Source organism: Sphaerodactylus townsendi, linkage group LG01 (assembly GCF_021028975.2).
Source record: "Sphaerodactylus townsendi isolate TG3544 linkage group LG01, MPM_Stown_v2.3, whole genome shotgun sequence".
Classification (NCBI taxonomy): Eukaryota; Metazoa; Chordata; class Lepidosauria; order Squamata; family Sphaerodactylidae; genus Sphaerodactylus; species Sphaerodactylus townsendi.
This window is the reverse complement of record NC_059425.1, coordinates 119388965-119412411: the sequence shown is the minus strand read 5'-3', so window position 1 is coordinate 119412411 and position 23447 is coordinate 119388965. Positions and strand designations below refer to the sequence as shown.

The 23447-nt window shown below is 40.8% G+C and overlaps 1 protein-coding gene across 2 annotated transcripts in view; it reads right to left on the bottom strand.

The window, feature by feature from the left end:
* HS3ST5 (heparan sulfate-glucosamine 3-sulfotransferase 5) overlaps window positions 1-5861 on the bottom strand; it is a 204263-nt gene extending 198402 nt beyond the window's left edge. Inside the window, exon 1 of one of the 2 annotated variants that reach the window (XM_048492490.1) lies at window positions 4908-5861. The gene's annotated coding sequence lies outside the window, so the exon portion shown is untranslated. Of the gene's footprint in view, window positions 1-4100; window positions 4702-4907 lie in introns of those variants that run through there. The other variant, XM_048492497.1, reaches the window with a different exon arrangement.
* Window positions 5862-23447: the final 17586 nt, after the last annotated feature.

Here is a 23447-nt window from a genome sequence, read left to right as displayed (position 1 = left end):
ATGATAGAACCTATTTGGGTGGGAGATTAGAAGAGTGTGTACGACTCACAATAAATCTGTAGCAAAAACTGTTTGAGGAAATAGGTTTCTTCCTGCTATTTTTTTTAAATTATATCTATACAAGTTCTACCTTGGAGAAGCACACAGAAAATTTTCCTATTGATAGAAATTACATTTAAGTCTAGCTTGGATTAAACATTTTATTGTATTCTTCATAGATTTGCCAAACTGTAATTTCAAGCTATCTGTCTTCCCAAAGACTCTATTATAAGGCAGCATAACCACTGTATTTATGACTGTCCTTTGAGACTACAACAAATGCATACAATTATTCAAGATTATTCCAGCCATTAAGTTACAAGATTTTATTGCTGCAATTTGAATGGATATATATCCGCTCTACCAGGGAAAAAATGGATTGAACATTGCTCTTTTTATACAATAAAAAAGAAAATGTTTTATCTAATTCCCACCAGATGGAGGGCTAGATTTTTTTTCCTCTCAAAGCATCCCATTGCATATCAAATCCACAGAAATAGCGATTGTATGCTATATAAATTATACTTTTTTTTCATTTGAAACATATGTCAATAAAAATATGATTGGTATCCTATATTACAAAAAACCCTGGCTGTGACAACTTTTCTTCAATTAACTATTTTTAAATCATTGAACTCTATAAAATCATTTGGCCCATTAAAATCTGCATAATATTATATCAGTATTTTTCAGACCAGAGAGCTCCCCTAGGGATATAAAGCTTTAGGGTAAACCTATTCTGTGTTTTTTCCCCTTCTACAGGAGTGCTTTGATATGAATTCCATGGATGCAACCCAAGCACTACACCAGAACAGAATTTCCCCCATGGATTTTCCTGGAAGTTCCTTCAGTTAGATACCATAATCCTGCTCATAAAGATTTAGCAATCTGATATATCCTAAAAACAAAATAAACTTGCAGATGAACAGACAGGAAACATAGAGCCCTTTATCTCAACAACCTTATTGAATTTGTTCCTTCTGAACTCATATTTTTTTCATCACATATATTTTAAAATTGTCAAGTCCCCTTCTCTAAAAGACCTTTTCATGCAGAAGCATAAATTTTTGGCTTCCTAACATCTAAAAGTACAAAAGAAGACTGTTAAATGTTGTAATACCAAGCAAGTACTGATGTTCAGACTTTATGAACTTTGTTTCCCCAAAATAACTTAGCTGTTTTGATTAAAATAATCAGCAAAGTACTTGCTGTATGAGTGCACACAAAGATGAATGTAAACATATATACAAAACCAAAGTAGTATTCTGCTGAAGAAATATTAGGTAGTCAACGTTTGTTTAATATCACATTTTGTCATTTTTCTTAAATGTTTTTCTACTTAAATAATCTTCAATTATATCATGTATAACTTTGCAGCACCACTTTTGACTGCTATATTACTATGCAAAACGTTAAACTGGGATTACAGTACCATAGTTTATTTCAGTGACATTCAATGCTCTTGTTGTAACATAATTTCAAGGACCAGGAGGAGAAACACATAGACATTTCCACATAGGCAGCATAGTGTACTTCCATTGTTTAATTATCCAAACTGCATCTCCCCTTGCATCGGAAGCTGCTCTTAAATGTCCTACAAGTTTTACCACTGTTTTTCATTTGGTTCAGAAAGCAGAAATCAGGAAAGGGTTTCCTACTGCATTTGTGAAGCTTTCCATGCAACTCTACTGATTCGGGCAAGGTATTTTATTTTTCAGAACCATACTATGAGACTTCACAATAATATCCATAAAGAAGTGGCCTTTTAGAGTGTTTGTTTAATAAAAAGAATGTCTGTTTTGCTAAGAATCCAATTATAATAATCTTACCACCATGATCTTAATCATGCTTACTTGAAAATATGCCTTCCATGGATTCTAATAGATACCCTCTGGTAAAATCAACGCCTCACGCCTAAGAATGTGTGCTTCAAATGACTCAAGAGTAATCTAGAACTTTAAGTGCCAATATATTAATTATTTTTGAAACAGGTATGTTTAGTAGGTATGTTTAATCTGGAAAAAAGAAGGTTAAGGGGTGACATGATAGCCATGTTGAAATATTTAAAGGGATGTCATGTTGGTGAGGGAGCAAGCTTGTTGTTCCAGAGACTGCTCCAGAGACTAGGACAAGGAGTAATAAGTTCAAGGTACTAGAAAAGTGATTTCACCTAAATATTTAGGAAGAACTTCCTGATGGTAAGGGCTGTTTGACAGTGGAATCTGCTGCCTCGGGGTAGGGGTGGAGTCTTTTTTTTAAGGTTTTTAAACAGAGGCTGGATGACCATCTGTCAGGAGTGCTTTGACTGTGTCTTCCTGCATGGCAGAGGGTTGCATTTGATGGCCCTTGTAGACTCTATGATTCTATGATCTAAGGAAGGCATGGTTCAAATGAATGTCCATCAAGGGTTAATTGAAGTCTGCTCTAAACCATTACACTGGTACAACTTGGAAAGTACTACTTGTGAAGAAATGGCATTAAGTTTCTTTCTCAGTTAAACAGTTTCTTTTTCACTCCAGCAGGTACAACCTTGACAAATACAAACTAAACTGTTGACTAAGCCCCAAATGAAAACTCCTGAATTTCTATTTAGCAAATGATTTGACAAAATATACACACTACGATATTTTTGATATGCATACACAACACCCTTAGACAATTTTTTTCATTTCATTTCATTATCTTTATTAGGCATAGGACCTTAGACAATATCATAAATCCAAGTTATGCATAAGACTTTGCAACAAAATCAGGCATACAATATTATAGTATAATATTGTGTCTATATTATTATTATTTATTGTCTCAAATAACTAAATCTCAAGAGGAAAGAAATGCGGGAAAAACTTTGCTGCTGAATTAAGTACTTTGAAACTGTATGTACAAGTACTTACTATCATGACTGGCTACTAAAAACAGAACCATGAAAACTATATGATGGATTTATAATTTCAGGTCTCAAAACATTTTGGATAACTAAAATATTTTTGTCAGTACCCAAAACATTTAAACATAAAGTACATGTAACATTCTACCTTTTCTAAAGCAAAGATCTTAACAACTGACATGCTAATTTAAGTAGGCAATAGACCTTCTTTACTTTCTGCACTGGGTCAGGCCCCAGTTGTGAACACTGTAGTGTACCCTGAGAGTTTAACCACACTGGCAATTTAGTCATATCTGTGCAAGCATGTGCACCCCCACCCCAACAATTCTGTGGTTATAACAGCTCCTTTCCTTCTCATTCAGAAGGAAAGTAATTGCCCTTTTTAGTTCTTTGATAAATAAGACAAAATTTGCCAGAAGATTAAAAGGTATATCTGTCATCTACTGACTGCTTAGTCAAATAGCCTTACAAAGGCCAGTGGTATGACTTCTGACTTCAGTAAGTGGTTTCTAGATTGTAACCATTATAGTTCAAAGTCTTTCTTTTCCTGTAAAATATAACCTTATTTTTAAAACTTACAATAATTCATTGCATTTTATTGCTTTTCAATCTTATGCTTTTCTCCCTAGAAAATGTTTTGGGGAGGGGGTGGGCATGATGCCTCTACACACTAAGATCCATATGCTTATGCACTTTTTCAGTTCCACAACAGCAAGCTTGGAATGAGCAGGCTTCTGAAGTGAAACCTGAAAGGACATTATTGTCAAAGCACTCGCCTCTAAAATCAAGGAGAAATATTGAAATCGCTTAGCAAAATCCATTAAAAAATCTCCAGCAATTACCGGCTTTATATGTTTCTCACAAATCATGCCAAAGCAATGTGAAAGAAAGAGAGAGAGAAATCCCTCCTGACCCCCTCCCCAAACCTGCATCTCTCTGACAATTGTCAGCCAGGGATGCCATAAATCTGAAAGAATGCAAGGGGAGGGAGGGGGGCGGGCGGGAATCCTGGTTAAAAGAAACGGGGCACTAATTTGATATAAACCATTTTGCAAATATTAAGGCTACCCTTAAGGGATAAATATTTCACAGTTACTGCCCGCTATTAAAGACGTGATGAAAAGAGAGGGGCTGGGAGGAGGAGGAGGGGAAAGGAGTTGATGAGTTTTCATACCCGATGTTTCCTTGGTCCGAGTGCAGAAATGCATACAGGAGAGATGTGAGCCAAGGAGAAATACTCGGAGGGTGCTGCTGCCTTCCCCCCTGGTAGCCCCTACCTAGAAAACATCACCCGCTGGCAGGTACAGGTAGCAAAGGCTGATCCTCACACTACCACAGCCCGGAATAGTAGAAGCCAAACCATGGGATCAGGACTGTCAAACCGCCGGATGACAGGCATCTCTGCCACAGCTCACCCCTCGCCACTAGCAAGAGCTAGCCAGCTGACGCCCGAACGGTGCCCTCGGCAATGCCCAGACATGGTGCAACAGAAAACACACGATGCACTCCCAGTGCTCGAGCCCTCTTCACGTTCCTTCGGGAGGAAGTCCCACGGAGTACAAAGGGGCGGCTGCTCAGGTGCGCAGGAGGACCTCAGCCTCGAGCAAGTCTTCCCAGCGGCGTCCGGCCCCGGCGGCTGTCCCTGAAGCGCCAGTGCTGTGTAAGCCTCCCGACACCAAGGTTGCCCGCGCGCCCCGCCGCCCCCAAGCGGGCGAGGGAGTGCCCCGATTGCACTCGCCGTGCCAGCGGCCGGCCTTAACACCCGCCCCCCGCAAGCGCCGCTGCGCTCTGGATGCTCATACAGAACGGCGGGCTTGCCCTGCCAAGGCAGCTCCAGCCAGACAACCAAAAGTCCTGCGCAGGGAGGGCGGGTGGACGGGTGGGGGGTGGGGGGAAGAGAGAGAGAGAGAGAGATGCCCGTCCAGTTCCAGCCACCCTCGAGCGCTTTTCCCTTCCCCTGCTTTGTACGTTCTCCCCCTACCTCAGGGATTATGGCTCCGCGGAGCGGCTACCGGGCATCCTTTGCCAGGAGGAAGGGCTAGTAGATTCCTCCGCAGAAGCGGCGGCGGGAAGCCGCTGAGCGCCCAAGCAGATCCGTGGAGCGCGCGGGAGAAGTAGCGGAGTTCAAAAGGAGGCGTTTGCTGCACATCCCAGAGCGGCTGAAGGCAGGTGCAGCAACAGCACCGTCAGAGCTCGCTCCCGCGGCGCAGGCACAGCGCGCCCGGCAGCAGCAGCGGCGGCGGCGGCGGCGGCGGCAGCAGCAGCCCGAGTCTCGTCTCTTCCCTTTCAGCCTTCTTTGCTTGTGAGGAGCAGCAACAGCAGCAGCGCCAGGCGGAGGAGGAGGTGGGGCCGGAGCACATTCTTCTCCTCAGCTCCACACGCAGCGTCCAAACTCTCCCGAGTTCCGGGCGGGGGAGTCGCCCTCCCTTCGCCCCGCGGCCACGACCATGGCCAGTCGTCCCTCACGCGCAGTCTCCTCTCCGATTCGCCCCGCGGCGCTGTTTGGACGCCGTCTCCCGACGCCCGAGGCACCGGCGGCCTGCGCCCAGCAGCCCGGGCGCCTCCTCCTTCGCTCTCCAAGGCGGCCGGGAGCCAGCCTTTTCGCCGCTCCCGCCAACCGAGGCTGCCACCCACGCCCGCAAGACCGTCAGCGGCCAAACTGGAAGCCGCTCCGTGCACCGCAGGTGCTTGCCGAGGACGTGCACGTAGAGGAGCGAGATGGCTGGAGGTTCTGGCTGGATGGGGCAGCTTTCGGCGGGGCGCTGCAGCCTGCCTGCCTCCCGGCCTTTCGCACCAGCATGCGCTGGATTCGGAAAACTCCTCGCCCTTAGTAAATATTCTCTTCCCTGTCTGCTTTGCTACCTCGGGCTGTTCGCCGCGCTTCCTCTCTTGCTCCTGGGGAGTAGGAAGTGAAGCGAATTGTAACAGATGCCAACCCTGCCACAGACTGGTTGGCAGATTCTGGAAGGGGGGAGTGCACAGGTTCTCCTATAGCTATTGCAGGGCTGGGATGTCCTGACTCAGCACATCTGATCCCTGCAAGCCGAATGCTATCTGTGCTCCTTGTCAGCCCACATAGCAAATCCATGGAATCAGTGCTAGAGGCACCAGAAACAGCCCTGGACATCTTTATAACTGAAATGGAAACCAGCATCTTTCACCATGAAACAAAGCTCTCCCCTCTCACGGTACTTTAAAAAAAAACATATGTCAATGGTGGTTGGAAGCAGACACTGAAGCAGCTGCTTCACTTTGCCCTGTTTTAGGGTTGGCCTGAGTTGTCCTGTTCTAGGCTGAGCACATATCACTACGAAGACAATAGAAGCAGCTCTTTTCACGTGTGGGTGTCTCTGTCATAATCAACTATTTTATTTATTCCAGATGTATCTGTCCCTCCTTTTCACTAAACAGAAAGTGCGCAGGAAAACAAACGTCAGTAGAACAGTAAAGAAAAACGAAGAATATATTCTTTCCAGTAGCAAATACAGCAACCTCCAAGGTGTATGTGCTTAGTCACCTCCAAATATCTTGTGGAATAATATTGTTTTAACCTGTCATCTGAAGATAAGAATCCCTGAGGAAATACCCTGAGGAAAAGTGTTTTGTAGTCAGGGCACAGCCACTCAAAAGCCCTGTTCATTTTCCTTGGTTTTGTAACTATGGGTACATAAAACAAAGCTCCAGCAGAGAATCTAAAGTAAGGCTGAAATGGTCCTTCAGTAGCTTAAAGGTCCAGAAACTGGCAATCAGAGATGCTAACAAGACATTGATTTTATATGATTCTGATGGTGGATCCATATCAGTACTCTTTCCACATCATTTTAAAGCAGTTCTGGACAGACACACACATCCCAGCTCATTACAGTAGTTCAACATAGATGCTGTTAATGCATGCACACCATCTGATCCATTTTCTCCAGAACTTCTGGCAAATTAGCCTAAGATGACACAAGACACTTCTGGTCACCTCAGCGATCTGTTTCTCCAAAAATAAAACAGGCTCTATGGTACATCACAGCTACAACCCTGGTATTTTTCAGGGATAGTACTTCTCCATCCAGTACACACAATTATCCTGGAATCTGATGGAAAACACAGGCAAAACTAAGTGCCATCAACATTTTGATGATATTAAACTCCAAAACACTTGATAAGCTCACATAGCAGTAGAGATAGCACAGGACAGAAAACACAATACAATGAAAATCAAAAGCCAAAGGGCAGAGCAGCAGTCCTTCAGCATCACCCTCTGATATGCACCCAAGAAGAAAGACCAGCATTACCATAAAATAGGTCCTCTAGCCCAGCTTTGGTTAGACTGTTCATGAGAACTGGTTGATGGTGGCTGTTAAATAATGGCGATGGTTTACAATCAAAGGCACTTATACAATAATGGCGACGGTTTACAATCAAAGGCACTTATATTCTGCTGCTGCAAAAAAGTGCTAACTTGGTGCCTGCTGTTCAGGTGGCCTCAGGAGTTAAATAATACATATCTGATTACTTGATTTTGGGTAAATATATAGAACAGAAATGCGGGCTGAGTAAATAGCTATGTGAATACATAAGTTTAGTAAAGAATAAGAAATGTTTCATAAAAGTAAAGTAGGTAATATGGTCAATGCTGTATTTTCCCCTTGATCAAAGCAAGGCAGTAACCTAATAAATCATTTTAAAACTTTATTGATCTTGGAAATAACAAAACTGTAAACTTGTCAGTTTGACAAGTAATCTGCCATAGTAATACATCACAATAGAAGTGGATAACAGACATAAAAGGCTACAACAATAAAATATTCAATTATCTGGAATTTCTTGGCCACCTTGGTCACATATTCTCATGGTTTTAGGCTTTTGATAGAACAAAACCAGAGAAGAATGATACATTTTCATTAAATGAGGAATATGGTATGAGAGTTCATAGTAAATATATGTCTCTGGTTTGGGATCTATTTAATTATTTCAGAGGACAAAGAGATAAATTTGAAAGTTATCTCGTTTTTGTTTTCTGCATACAATACTGAATTATTGTTAAAGCAGTAATAGCACCAAATGCAACAATTCTGAATGTTAGACATGATCAACAAGCTTCAATGACAGATAGGTCTTTAAAAAAGACCAACTCACAAGCATAATAGCTAAATGTTAAGATCTACTTCAATTTGAGCCTTTTGCTTTGGCTCTTCCTTATTTAGCAATGTTTCAGTCCCTCCATATTCTAATTATTGATGTGGTTGGTGGTTTAGATGCTAAATAAAATGAGTCTAATTCCTATATTTACACTAAGAGGATGAGAGTGGATTCTACTGTGAACTCTAGGTCGGTCAATATTAAGCAGGATCCAGGAAAGTATTCTGAAGTTTGTAGCACAAAGTTCAGGCTTTAGTGTAAGCTGATAGTTCATGGGAAATAGCTGTGTCCCAAAGTGTCCCAATGTGACCCGATCTCTTCTAAGCACTTGGAATATTTGTCTTACATAAAATATTCATTTGTCTTAGAAAAGGTTTTACCAAATCAATCTGTTGTGTGTTTCCCTTCCTTCAGCAGGTTTTTCTAACCCTGGAATAGTTTGTTTCTGGGTTGGTTGTTTATTTATTTATTCATTTTAAAACACATCTATGCCATTTTTTGCCTAGTTCAGGGTGTCCAGGGTAGTGAACATTAAAACACTAAAATATTTCAAACATTAAAAAGCATGTGTGTGTAAACAATTAAATAAAACACAAAAACACACACAGAAAAGAGGACTAATAAGAGCTTGTGAGAGAATGCCAAACAAAACAAGACGTCTTAATCCACTGAGAAAAGCCAATGATGACAGTGGGAGACAGATGAATCTTGCTGGGGAGAGAGTTTCAAAGTTTTACCACCATGACCTAAAAAGCCATTACTTGGATGCTACATTTCTAGTTACTGCTGGCAGAGTCAGCCAAAGCAGGGCCTCTGAAGATGACCAGAGTGGTCAGCTAGATTTCATAGGAGTAGGTGTTCCTTCAGATATACTGGTCTCAACTCATAATGGTCAATATCAGCACTTTCAGTTGAATCCAGGAGTAAATTGGGACCCAAAGTAGATGGAACAAACCTGGAATGATATGGTCCCTACATATCCATTCCTGTCAATATTCTGCCAGCAGCATTCTGGATCAGCTGCATTTAACAGACACTCCTTAAGGGTAGTCCTGGGTAAGGCACATGCTAGTAATATATCCATAGTGGCAAGATTTTTGCTATCTAGAGAGGGCCACAGCTGGCTCACTGGGATGAAAGACACCCCTAGACACAGCTCTCACCTGTTTATTCAGCAGCTGAGGAATAGTACACCTGAGACTGGAAGGTAATTATTCAACTCTCCTGGGTCCACAATAGGTTTATTTAGGTGCAAATGAATCAATGTCTTCTTTAAGGCATGCATGACCACCCTATCTCCCAGGAAAGCATTTACTGTTTGTCAGCTCCACCCCCGCCCTGCCCCACCCCACCCCACCCCCCTGCAATTTTAGTAGTTGGGAGGATAGTATAACCAGGTGGTAGTTTTCAAACTTTCACATCTTTATACTGTTCACATCCTTCTACAGTACAAACTGAAATGTATCTGTGGAGAAATGGGCTCCTTCCTCCCCCTTCTCCTTTTCTCCCATCAGGTATCATAGACTTGGAGGACTTAGAAATTCCAGAGAAACATCAGGAAGTGCTACCTGACCTAGGGGGAAAAGATATCTTGACCCAGCCTGACCACGTCAAAGGCGGGTGGAGTCTGGGATCTGATAAATTGCTGGCTAGAGCGGGGCGAGGTCTCTTTTCTCAGGCTTTTCTGTTGGGACACAGAAGGGAGAAGACCTCTGGTCAGGGCTGGGAAGAGAGCAGCCATTTTTTAACCATGTGCTCATTCAGGGAGCATACCCAGCCTGCCAGGTAATTCGAACTCTTTGAGAATTGCATCCTTCTAAGCTTTACATACCTACCCCATTTTCAACAACTATTAGGGTATGTCTAAAGAGAGAGCAGTGGACTGGTGTTTATATCTCCTTTGCTTTGGAAACCCTTGCTCAATCTGGTTCTGTGCTAAAAGATACTTGTGACTTTTATTTTTAATAAATACTTTTAAACCTTAGATATGGAGGACAGTTCTCTGTGCCACGAATGCCCCACTATCTCGAACGTCCCACTATCTTGAATGTGCTGGCTAAACAGGATAGAGAGGAAGGCTGAGCAGCTTTTTCCTTCAGGACCTCCAATCTATCCTGTGGAACCCAGGAGAGGGGAACCAAGGGAGAAACTGAGGCAGAGGCCTCTCGGTTGGAAAGGAAGCTGGGGAACCCTGATCTTCTCCAGCGAACAGTCCTCAAATGGTCAGGTGGTGGAAGTGGTATACCCAGAGAGAAAGTTGGCACCCCCTGGGAGAGTGCAGAGAGTGGAATAGGGCCTGCCAGGCAAAGCAAGCCTGTTCCGCCACAGTATCTCACACAACTAGACAGGTCAGCTGCTGGGACCAGCCAATCCTGTTATTGCTAATGTAGAATCCAAGTCAAAATGAATGCAAGAGATTTTATTTACCCAGTGTTGAGGAAAATGATCACAGAGGGTTGCAGAGCAGTTTAACTCTGCCTGTAGGTCAGAGCCCAATAGGGCCCTGCCCACCTGGAAGACTTCCACCAGTCTATATTGTGGAGATGCAGTGAAAGTAAAAAAATATTGTTTCATTGCCACTATCACAGCCATGACATAAGCTTTAAAATGAGTTCTAACTCATGCTTTGCCAATTCATCTTGAATTCTTGTTCACTGTTGCTTATTTTTTATTATCTGTAGCCTCTCGGGTACCAAGGAATTGCCCAGAATGTCAGGCCTGAGAGAGGGCAGCTAGGATTAATTATGTCAGTTGCCCAGGTCATTTTTTCAATTTCAAAGGTCAGCTAGGGCAAGAGTACTGACCATATCCACAAGAGTACTGACAATATCCAGAAGAAAATTCCCCAAATACCATCTAAAAACTCTCTAGATATATCAGGCTTTGGGGATATTTCATCTTAATGGATCCCCCATCTATGCAGAGTTTTAGCATCCCTATAAGTCTAAACTCCAGTAGGTAGTGATGTGTCCATGACATGGAGACCCTCCTTAATATTGTCACTCCCAGACAATTTTCTTCCTGTCCAGAGCAGAACATGGATCAAGGATGTGACTGACACAGTGTGTGGGGCCTGTTATTAACTGAAACAAGCCCATGATTGTCATGGAGACCATTAAACCTTTTTCTGTTCGTTTTATTAAGACTTTTACAGCCAATACAGGGGCATGTTTTAGGGTGTTTTTTAAAAAAATCTGCTTCCCCATGCTGCCTGAAAGCCCTCTGGAGGGGACAAGGTGTTAGAATAGAATAGAATAGAATAGAATAGAATAGAATAGAATAGAATAGAATAGAATAGAATAGAATCTTTATTGGCCAAGTGTGATTGGACACACAAGGAATTTGTCTCCGGTGCATATGCTCTCAGTGTACATAAAAGAAAAATACATTTGTCAAGAATCATAAGGTACAGCACTTAATCTTAAGGTACAGCACTTAATGATTGTCATATAGGTCTAGTAAGCAATCAGGAAACAATCAGTAGTAATGAAAACATAAAATGTAAAATCATAAAATAAAATAAAATAAAATAAAATGTCAGCACAGGCTATAGTCATACAGTCATAAGTGGGAGGAGATGGGTAATAGGAATGATGAAAAAAGTAGTGCAGTAATTATATAATAAGTATATAATAAATAGTTTAACATTAGCGAGGGAATTATTTGTTTAACAGAGTGATGGCATTCGGGAAAAAACTGTTCTTATGTCTAGTTGTCTTGGTGTGCAGTGCTCTGTAGCGACGTTTAGAGGGTAAGAGTTGAAACAGTTTATGTCCAGGATGCGAGGGGTCAGTAAATATTTTCACAGCCCTTTTTTTGACCCGTGCAGTATACAGGTCCTCAATGGAAGGCAGGTTAGCAGCAATTGTTTTTTTCTGCAGTTCTGCAGTTATGGCAGCAGCTCCATCTCTAGCCACCTCAGGCTTCAGATTGGACTGCCCAAGAGACAGAAACAGGGAAAGGTAAGGTTATAACAGGGAAACAGAGGGCTCCCAATTTCCTCTGTACTGAACTTAAACATGGTTAAAGATTTACCACTTGCTTCCTAGTTACACTTCTGAAATGATAATTAAGTTAGTTATTTAATGGGATTCACGCTTTATTATATCAAAATTCTTATTCTCCTGGTCCTCTGATCCACATATCATCAGTTCATTTTTTAAATTTAAACAAAAAATCTACCTTTCTTGCTTCAACAAATCTAGAATTATTCTACAGATCTTATCAACTTCCACCTCTATGTCTTCCTCTGAAACATCCAAAAAATCTGCCAAGTCTATTATAATCCTCTGTCTAATATCGTCAGAGGTATAGGACACTTGAAAGAAGTGTGGGAAGTGTGTAATCTAGTACTTATCCAAGTTAGCAATCAGTGTTACAAGACAGAATACAACAGATACTGCTGAGATATTGAGATGGTAAGATAATGCTCCGTGGTTACTGTTGGTATCTTCATTGCAGAGGTACCTTCCTCCTCTCAGCTGGATTGCTATCACTGAACTACAGCAGGCAGGACAAATCAGGAACAGAAAATTTGAAAAGATTGGGCTGCCTATGCTATTACAATTAAAGGGATAGCTGTACAATAGTTGGCTGGAAAGACTTAAAGCCTCACAGGTTCTGTCTGAGTAAGGTTGATTGGTGGAGCTTTCTGTCTGGCACTATTGCTTTTTACATCATCAGTGCAGCTGAGACACCAGTATGGAATGTTCTGCAAGTCTGGCAGAACAGGTAGAACAGCAATGATTTCACATTTGATTCTTAACACAACTCACAATGAGGAGATAGGAAAGCATATCAAAAGGAAAATGGGGGCAATAAAAACAATGTTAAATTGGAGTGGACAAAGTTCAGGTTTCAACTGAACAGAAAGTGATGAGCTCTGGCTACTGCTGATGCAGGAAAGAAACAAAATGAAAGGAGAATGACAGTAGAAGTAGCTTGAAGTCAATTGTCAGTCTGGTAGGGGGAAAAAGGTATGATAACCAAGTTGGATAGATACATGAGAATTCTCTAATGAATCATGAAAAAAGAATGATGAGAATCAAATGGCCAAATTTAAAAAAAAGATCTGGATGTAGTGCTGACACAAAAAAATCCCTACTTTTTGTGGACTGCTGTATGAAAAAAAATTAATTTGAAAATGCTTTTCTCAAGAGAAAAACAGTAACAGGCTTTTTCAATACTTTCTCTGATTCTGAATCTGTTGTCATCCCCTTTGGGGGTGAGGCGGCTTATAAATCACATAATAAATAAATAAATAAAATTTGTCATTCAAATTGCACATTGTGTCAACACCTGCCATTTTAAATGGGTGAAACCCCTCAAAATATGTGCATGTGAGCAGCAGCCAATTTTTATGAAGTTTTTATTTATGTGCCACCTATTTTCCAAGAGAGAGCTCAATAGGGCTTACACTGGATCAGTAGGAGGTGACTCATCCAGGTATTTTTCAGGCACAGACCTGCTTAGCTTTAGCAAGGTTGTGGTAGCAGGTGTATTGCAACCATTTTATAAAACAGAGTCCACACTTCATTCCAGTGAATAGATTTGTATGTAATAACCTTGAAGAAGGATAACTGTATGAAATTGATTTGGTTCTAATATGAATGGATGGTGTTGATGGTGGCAAGATGTTTCTGCTTCCTGTTCAACTTCATCAAGCTCTGACTCCTAATTGGCTGATCTTTGATCCACCAGCTCCATGTCTTAATCTGTTAGGCTCAGCTTGACCTGTTTGGCCTGGCCAGCAAGGCTCCATGGCTGACTCAGTGTTGTTGTGTGAACATGTATAATTCCCACCTCCTGGAGACACCAACTATCACAATATGGGTAGAATAGTATGATACTACTAAAGTATAAATGGCAACACTTTATAGCTACTGTGTACAAGTGTAAAAAACAAGATAGGATTCATGAGAAATTAGATTTAGGACCCAATTAGTTATTCCTTATTCATCACCATCTGATGAAATCCACACTGAATGACATATGAGAGTTGAGTGGTTTCTTTTAAAGTGTTATGTAAAATATTACAACTTGTATTTACCAATAGCAAAATCAGCTATAAAAATCAACCCACCTGCTATTGAATGGGAGGAAGCATGGCTGTTTGCCAGATCTGTGCTCCATTAACCTATTTAGTCCATTGCTGGCAAGCAACAATAGCACACAATCAAACTGCTATATTTTAAAGACAATGCATTTTCTTGTCAGGCCTATGCTCATTTCCCCATATTACTTTTTCAAAAAAAGCTTTTAACATTGCAAGCATTGCAGATGGAATATAAAATGTGGGACTAAAATTTCAGCAATGCTGACTGAATAAACTGGGAACAGGCAGCTCTCTGAGGTACATTGTAGAAAAGAAAAAATGGAAGGCTTTTTCTTTTCTGTAGCATTTTTGAAGCAAGAAACATTTAGAAATGGTTTGCCATGGCCTGCCTCCACATAATGTCCCTGGAATTCCTTGGTGATCTCCCATCCAAATACTAAACAGGATCAACTCTGCTTAGCTTCTGAGATCTGAAGAGATCAAACTATTCAAGACTATCTTGTCCTACAGCAAGAATTGATTACAGCCCCAGTGTTAATGTTCTGTGATTCAAGATTTCATCAGATGTGTCAGAGCCTGGGCTTGCTGCAGTAATTCTGCAGAACCAAACAAACAAAAGCACTAGCAACTGAAGGCATAGGTATTTAAGGTATTGGCAGGGGCAGAAATTAGGGATGACCAAATTGGAAAAAAAAATCTGTTGGGCATCTTGTTTGCTTGTTTTACATTTCATCAGTTTATTTATGGTCAGATAAAGTAAGTGGAAAACTGATCCTAAACCTCTGATAGCCTTATTTGAGAAAGGTTAAATGGCTACAAAAATATGATTAAATTGTGTCCTACACACCTGGTAATTCATGTTTACAACAGATGCTGGTCCATGGCCACACCTTCTTTGCAGCTGTAATCTAAGTATTTAGGAATACTGGAACTGTAGGAATGTACTGTCAGTGATAGATGGACTGATATTCAAAGGCAGCAAGACGAGGGATCCCAAGGACACTCCAGCAAAGCACACTCCAAAAGGTGCATGAAGACAATTTAGGGATTGAAAAATATAAAAAGAGAGCACAGGAGGTCATTTATAGGCTACAGATTAACCATGATATTGACAACACTGTGGCACACTGTTTCACAGGAGAAAGGAACTGCAGGCAGTAGGACTTAGCATTCAGGGAAGCTCTGTTTGTTTGGCAATAAACTATTAACATTTATTTGTACCTTGGTGTGACCCTCACAGTAGCATAGCTAGGGGTAATGGAGGACTAGAGCCCTGGACACCACTCCCTATTGTCAGGTGGGGGATGCATTGCAGGGCTGTGCCCACTCTCCCCACAACTGCACCCCAGACATGAACTTCCCATGGAGTTTGGGGCAGTGGCACAGTTGAATGCCAAGCAGCAGGGCTGGCTCTACCCCCAAACCCCAGACCTTGTGTAACCTACTTATCCTTGGCCACATCAATCTCCATTGGAGATCAAGGAAACAATATATGACAGCACCCTGTGGCTTGACAAACAAATATGAAATTATTTGAACAAATTAACAAACCTTTAATCTAAACACAACTTTCTATCATTTAAGGATTAATAATAGTGAACATATAGAGCGTATATTTATACAGCATAACTCAATTGTACAAAATCTTCAGTGCTTTTTTAAGAAAAGCACTCAGAACAGCTATCACTACTAACAGTACCCAACAAATAAAGAACAGAAAGTCCAATATTAACACAGCAGGGCTTCTTTCTCTCATTTGATCTTCTGCATTGGATGTAGCTGCTGCAGATCTTTCCTCAATTTGGGCCGGTAAAAAAAGTAATTCCCTCAATTGAGCTGTAGGCCTTCCTTCTCCTACTGCAGGCCAGATCAACTGAAGAGGGTGGGGCTCTTGGAGTTGGTAATAAGTAAGCAAGCTTACCAACTGCACATGCTCAGTGAGCTGTTATCCCCTGGGCCCTAAAATCCAAACAAAACAAAAAATTCTAAAATGGCATGGGTTATACTTGCATCATGGTATAGAAGATGAAGACTTATATTTATAACCACATTTTCTAGAGCTTTTTAATCTTGTTTGCCATACAAACACAGGTGGCTTGAAAAGAGATACTTCATAGGAAGGGGCCATATTCTTCATGGGAATTCTTCACTGCAGCCATGACAAAGTCTAGAAACAAGGATGACAAAAAGCCCTTCTTATTTATCTTTGTTTTAGCCTCTTTCACTGCAGTGTATGAATAATACAAGCTGCTAAATGCAAACAGAACTTAGGTGAATATGACTTCAGTAGTGATTTGAGATTTCGGATGTCTCTGATGCTTGAGGTTTTCACCACTGCTTTAACATTGCAATCTGTCTTCCACAGCAACGTTCAGAGTGTTCTACTTCTTCCTTCCTTCTTGTTTACAAAGGAAGAAAGGGGAAAAGGGATAAGAGAGATAATGATTATGTGGTTAAATAAAAAAGAAAGCAATACAAAGAAAGAATGTTTAGAATGTCTAGCTATTTGTGAATATGAAGAAACATATGATGAAATGAATCTCTGTTCTACACAGTTAGTTCTTTGTTTTACTTTCCTTATATAACAGGGGTAGGGAACCTGCGGCTCTCCAGATGTTCAGGAACTACAATTCCCATCAGCCCCTACCAGCATGGCCAATTGGCCATGCCTGAAAACTGATAGGGAGTGTAATTCCTGAGTATCTGGAAAACACTGATTCTGATATTACTCCTAATAGATCTTTGGACAACCCAACTGTATAATACAGTGTGGGATACCAGGAAGAAGTCAATGTTGATAGAGAATTTTGTAACATTATAGACGATATTCAGATTAGGAATATCGATTTTTTCTCTTTTTTAACAACATTCTAGATTCTTTGATTGCAGTCTTATTCTTTCTTTTCTCTCTCTTCACCTCTACACTGTTCCCTTCTGCTTAAATTCATGGCCTGTTTATTGATGATAAGAAGCACAGATGTTGAAATAAGATGATATGAAACTTCGGGGAAACTTAATAGATATTGGTGAGATATATGGATTACTTCCTGAGAACAACTTAATTTTGGGAGATTGGAATTATTGGAACATAAGAAAAAGCCTGCTGGATCAGACCAGAGTCCACCTAGTCCAGCACTCTGCTACTCGCAGTGGCCCACAAGATGCCTTTGGGAGCTCACATGCAGGATGTGAAAGCAATGGCCTGCTGCTGCTCCTGAGCACTTGGTCTGCTAAGGCATTTGCAATCTCAAATCAAGGAGGATCAAGATTGGTAGCCATAGATCAACTTCTCCTCCATAAATCTGCCCAAGCCCCCTTTAAAGCTATCCAGGCTAGTGGCCATCACCACCTCCTGTGGCAGCATATTTCAAACACCAATCATGTGTTGTGTGAATAAATATTTCCTTTTATTAGGAAGTAAAAGTGCCTTTATTTTCATTAAGTTTTTCTGCTGAAAGCTTATATACTGTAGTATTTAAGACTGGTCATGTTTGCATCTGTTTTAATTTTCTTTCTTCTGTACCAAATAGAAAACAATAAAATATAATTAATAAAAATATTTGTTCTACAGACTGATAAACATATCTGATCTATAATTGTTGTATCCTAATATTTAAGAATTTTTATTATTGGCTACAATGAAAAAACTCTATACCACAGAGCCAATGTGACAAGGAATCAAATACATCTTGCCTTTTAAATCTCTTGACAAATTATATTAAATTGGTATCTTACAGTTTTCATCATTTCAGAAGAATTGTTTTCAGACGAGAATGAAGTTCTGGTTATCAGGTCTGCTGATATCATCAGTATCATCAGCCATCTCAGCCCAGAACAATCCACCTCTAGAACTCTTGACTAAGGTCATGCTTTATATCAGGCAATTTATGGGCTAGTAAACATCCCCTCTTGCTTTCCTCACATGTGTATCTCCTCTTGGTTCCTCAGTAGCAACTATATTCCAATTATTGCCATTGTTAGTATATAAAATGAATAAATTTACAAGCTGAATAAAATATTTCTGTCCTAAAATTAATTTTGAAACAAATAATTGTAAAACACATCCCTTCTAGAAGTTTCTAAATGTTAAAACTTGTACTCTGCAGCATTGACAGATGTTTGGTTGGATTTTCATTCAAATTTGGCAGTTTGGAAATTGTATCACATTTTGTGGCACTTGTTTATCACTTCTTTACTTGTCTGGTAACACAGCCAAGGCTCCTGTGAGTGGTAGATCACTTCTGCTCCATTAAAAAAAAAGTATGGCTATTGGGACCATAATGTGCTGGTTGAGGAGATCTGATTCTGGGCAATGAGGAAGGAATGCTGATTTTTGGAATGTAACTCTTCAGTTTAAACTTCTGAATGATTTTGCATGATTGCAGATGCCAGCAGTGTGCTTCAGTGCATGTAGAGCAAGTTAACAACTAAGTGTTACAAGCACAGTGGCAGTTAAAATAATTATTTAAAGCAGATAGACCAGATTAGGTAATAGCGATCATACACCCTGAATTTTCTGGGAAGAGCCATCTGCTAAAAAATAAGGAATACATGGCAAAGTACAGTGAAAGCTATTTTGGAGGCCTTTTCTAATACAGATCAATGACATTCTGTGCTTGATTTAGAAAGAGATTCATGGGAAGTCATAATTATTTAAAGAAGGGAGCAGTGAAAATGTTCCTCTGCCATGTCTATAAATCTTTTCTTACATTTTATAGAGAACTCTGCTCTCCATGTCTGCTTTGGCAGGGTAATAGAAGTATATCATAATAGCACAAGTTGTCAGTGGTTTAGAACTCTTTGTAATGCAAAATCACACAAGTTGAGACATTTTCTCATCTGCACCAACTGCAAATAAATAGTGTTCTACAGGTTTGCTGACATCATGTCAAAGGTAGTTCCTTCCACATGCTAACATTTGGGAAATAACCTTATCTATTAGGTTTGAAGAGATAATAAGAATAAGATGGATGAAATTTATAAATGAATAAGACTGCTGGAAGAGAGGAGTTATTTCAGGAAGAAGCTAAAATACAGAGAAATGGATCCAAAAAAGTAGCAATAAGTGCCTTTCAAAAGAAGAAAATGTTTCTGCTGATGAAGCTCCCCAGGGAACTCAGGTACAGTAAATTGCCTACTACACCACAGTAAAATGTAGTTTAACACCCACTTGTTTCTTTTTCTTCTCACTCTTGGAGGCCACTGTATGTCAGCAGCATGTGAGACCACAAATGGGCATAACTCTCACATGGCTTCATTACATATTGACTAGCAAAAGGCTGTTAAACAAGGACTCTGCGATTTGGCACTATCCAGAGGCACACTTCTGAGCATTATATCAATCAACAGGAAGCACAATCCAGAGGGTGCAGACAGGTTCTGCCACTGTGCCACCTCCAGAGGCAGGGATGTATCTGCCATGGGGTCATAGGGAGTCAAATGTCCCTGGGCACCTCCCATTTGGTCACATGGGGGGTTGCAAAAAATTCAGGCTCGTTTGTGTTTTTTTGTATTTTTGTGTTTTTTCAGTTTTTGGCCTGCAGGAGGCACAGCTTTTAGGCAAGCAACACCAAAATTTCAGGGATTTCTTGGAAGACTTTCCTAATGACACCACCCAGGTTTGGTGAGGTTTGGTTCAGGGGGTCCAACATTATGGACTCTCAAAGGGGGTGCCCCATCCCCCATTGTTTCCATTGTTTCCAATGGGAGCTAATAGGTGATGGGGCTACCCATTTGAGGGCCCATAACTTTGGACCCACTGAACCAAACTTCACCAAACCTGGGGTGTTATCATCAGGATAGTGTCCTAAAGATACTCTGAAATTTTGGTGGTGCTAGCTTAACAATTGCACCCCGACAGCAGGCATCCCCCCAATTTTCCCAGATTCTTTTTTTAAATCCACCCCAGTTTAAACATTGAAAGTGATACTGTTTCAGGGTAGGGGAAAAGCCACCCTAAAACAGCATTACTTTCAATGTTGTTTAAACTGGGGACCCCAGATTCTCCCTTTAAGATGGATTTAAAAGGAGAATCTGGGCTCCCTAATTTAAACACCATTGAAAGTGATGCTGTTTGGGAGTGAATTCTAGCATCACTTTCAATGTTGTTTAAACTAGGGACCCCAGATTCTCCTTTTAAATCCACCTTAAAGGGAGAATTTGGGGTCCCCAGTTTAAACAACATCGAGCCCCTGCCAGCATGCCAACCCCTTCTGGCCTGCCAAGCAGTAGACCTGGGCCCCTTACTGCCTGCCCAAGTGGTAGACCTGGGCCCCTTCCTGCCTGCCCAGCGGTAGACCTGGGCGCTTCTCCGTGAGATCGGCAGATGGCTTTATTTCTCTGCCCCCTCCACTGTATCTCGGGAAAATGGAGCAGGGGGGCAAAAAACTCCCTGGGGCTCCAATTTCCCTAGATATGCCTCTGCTCCACCCTCCCAGGGTCTGTGCAGGCAGGCAGGCTTCTGCCCTCCCCAGGCCCTGGGGAGAGCAGGAGCCAGCAGCAGCAATGGCAAGGGGCAGGGTTATGCAATACGTGGGGATGGGGCTATGCAATCTGTGGGGGAGGGGTGCCGAGAGGATGTTTTGTCCCTGGTTACCACTCACCCCCCCCCATATGCCTCAGTTCAGAGGTTTTTCAGGTAGTGCTGGAGTGCAGCCAAAAAGAAAAAAAATACCCAGGACACCTGAAGCCCTCCATAGGTGGCATAACTCCGAGGCTCTGGCTCTGGTTCTAAAGGGTGAGTGGAAACCAACTACAGGTGGCTGCACCCCTGGGAATGCCTTTGGCATGCCCCGACCGCACCAATGGAGCTGGCTGCAGTGCAGGAGTCCTGACATGGCACTTAGCACCAAATTAAGGCATACCAGAGGGTGTGGCCCTCTGCTAGGGTAAGTGCTCCAGGGCAGGCAAATCTGCAACCCACACCACATCCGGGAGCTGATTCAAACCATACACCCCCCCATCCCCCGGATTGGGTTGTGAGTCTGTTTAAAGTTTTCCATGATGATAAGTGATTTAAGACCTTTGATATATTCATTCTGCCTATTGTCCTAAATGGAAGATACATATTGACCAGCATTCGTAATTATTGCAGAAAATGTGTTCCATTAAATCAATTGACAAATTAAGTAAGAGCATAAGTACTAGTATTAGATTTAAAAAAACATTCTGGTTATTAGGTTTATTAATATGAGGAGCTATAAAGCCTGGAATTATGAATGACTAATTTGACACAGACACTTTTTTCTTCACAAAACCCTTTCATCATTCTTTTTTTATTTCTGAACTGTGAGTTTCTGTAGTGTTTTCTAGTTGAGTTACTAATGGTCATTATGAGCTTATTCCTATAGATGGGTGTATAGAAGCCAAATTAAAACACACATATAACATACAACAGAAAAGCTCACTTATACATACCTGTCATGGTTGAGTTCCTAAACTGGAGGTCCTAAATAGCTGGCTACTCATGGGAAAACTTAAAACATGGCCTCAATTAACATTTGATATGACTGCTGCAAAGGCAGAGGATCATGAGAGGTAGCAGCCTAGGCATTTGACTGATCCTACTCACTGGAAGCCCCTCCTCCAAGATGTCCATTCACCTGCTTGTTGTGGGTGGGTGGGCTGGATTTGGGAGATTTTAGCTTGTGTCCAGGTTTTTAGAATGAGGTTTTATTATGTTTTTAGATATCTATCTATCTATCTATCTATCTATCTATCTATCTATCTATCTATCTATCTATCTATCTATCTATCTATCTATCTATCTATCTATCTATCTATCTATCTATCTATCTATCTATCTATCTATCTCTATATTTAGAATGGGGTATTATTGTGCTTTTAGAATGGGTTTTTTATAATGGGGTTTTATTGTGTTTTTACTGCCCTGATTTTAATATTGCATGTTTTATTATAACCTGCCCTGAGACTGTGGTAAAGGGCAAGTAATAAACGCGAATAGAAATAGACAAATAAACCCCCCACCTCCCTTATATCCAGCTTGGGGAACTGGGGTGATTTCCCCTTCAGGTAACCATGAAAGAAGCTTTTTAAAGTTCAACAAATAAAGAGCAGTATTTTATTAAACACTTCAGGGGAATGGAATAAAAGGGAATATTGGTAATAAGGAAAGAAGCAGTTCTATATACAAGTATGAAGTTGTTTTCCGAGTTCAGCAGAGATAGTGTTTGACTGAGTGTTAAGATTTCATTTGGCCATAGAGTTCTCAACACCTTAATATATAATACACTTTCAAGATGTTTTACAGATGTATCCTAAACTAGCACTCAAAGGTTCTTCCATTAACTCTGTTGCCTTTAAATTATACAGAAAGGAGTATTCTCCCAACTCACTTTCCCTTCAGACTTCCTAAACTTTAGGATCATTTCACAGCATTTGGAGTAAATCCTTCCAAAGAACTAGGGATAGGAATTCTTCTCCCACATGCAGTGTAAATTCCCCTAGTGACTAGAGACTAGTCCTTCTCTGACACAAAATCTTTCACTGTCTGTTCTTTCAGTTCTATCCACTGTGTCCAGAAGAGGAACTAGCTCTTCTCTTAGAACCTGGGCTGAGGATTCTTCTCTCCCAGGAAGTAAATTTCCTTTCTTGGTTAGAGTAGGGTCTCTTTTCACTAATACCCTGTTCCCACCAACACCACAGGTCTCACACATACACTAAACACATGTATTTCTGTGTTTCTAAGGTCAGAAGACACTGTGGGAAGAAGGAGATAGGGAAGAGCTACATCAACAACATTCATGAAGTATTACAAAATTGTTCATAGTTATCATTATAGTTGCATTTGGCAAACATTTATGAAGTCAACAAGTTTCTTATGAGGTAAGTTGGTGTCTTAATCTTTCAAAAAAATTTGTGATTATATGCCAAAAGTCCAAAATATATGCACAAGGTGACTTCACAATGATGCTTCACTTCAAAAACCACTGGAAAACATGGCTATCTGAATACAATATAAGTTGATCCCATTTCCTAAAATTTAAAGGTTTTTCAACAAGCATACTATAATAAATAAAAATGTTGATATGTTACTTCAGAAGTAAATAGAAAAAGAGGAAATCCAGTTATGTAATTCAAAAAGATAAACAAGTTATGCAGCAGAGAAGAGTCAATGAAACTGACATTTTTATAAAGTGCTTTTTTCTAAGTTTGTAGAATTTCTCTCATTACTTACCTATTAATTTCTATAGTTGCCAGTCCTCCAAGCAGCTGCGTGGAATCTCCTGCGCCTGTCTTGCATTGTCCACTGCTACTTTGAGTCCCTTCTGGGAACTAGAAAAAAGCTATGGTTTTACCATAGAATTTGCAGCAATC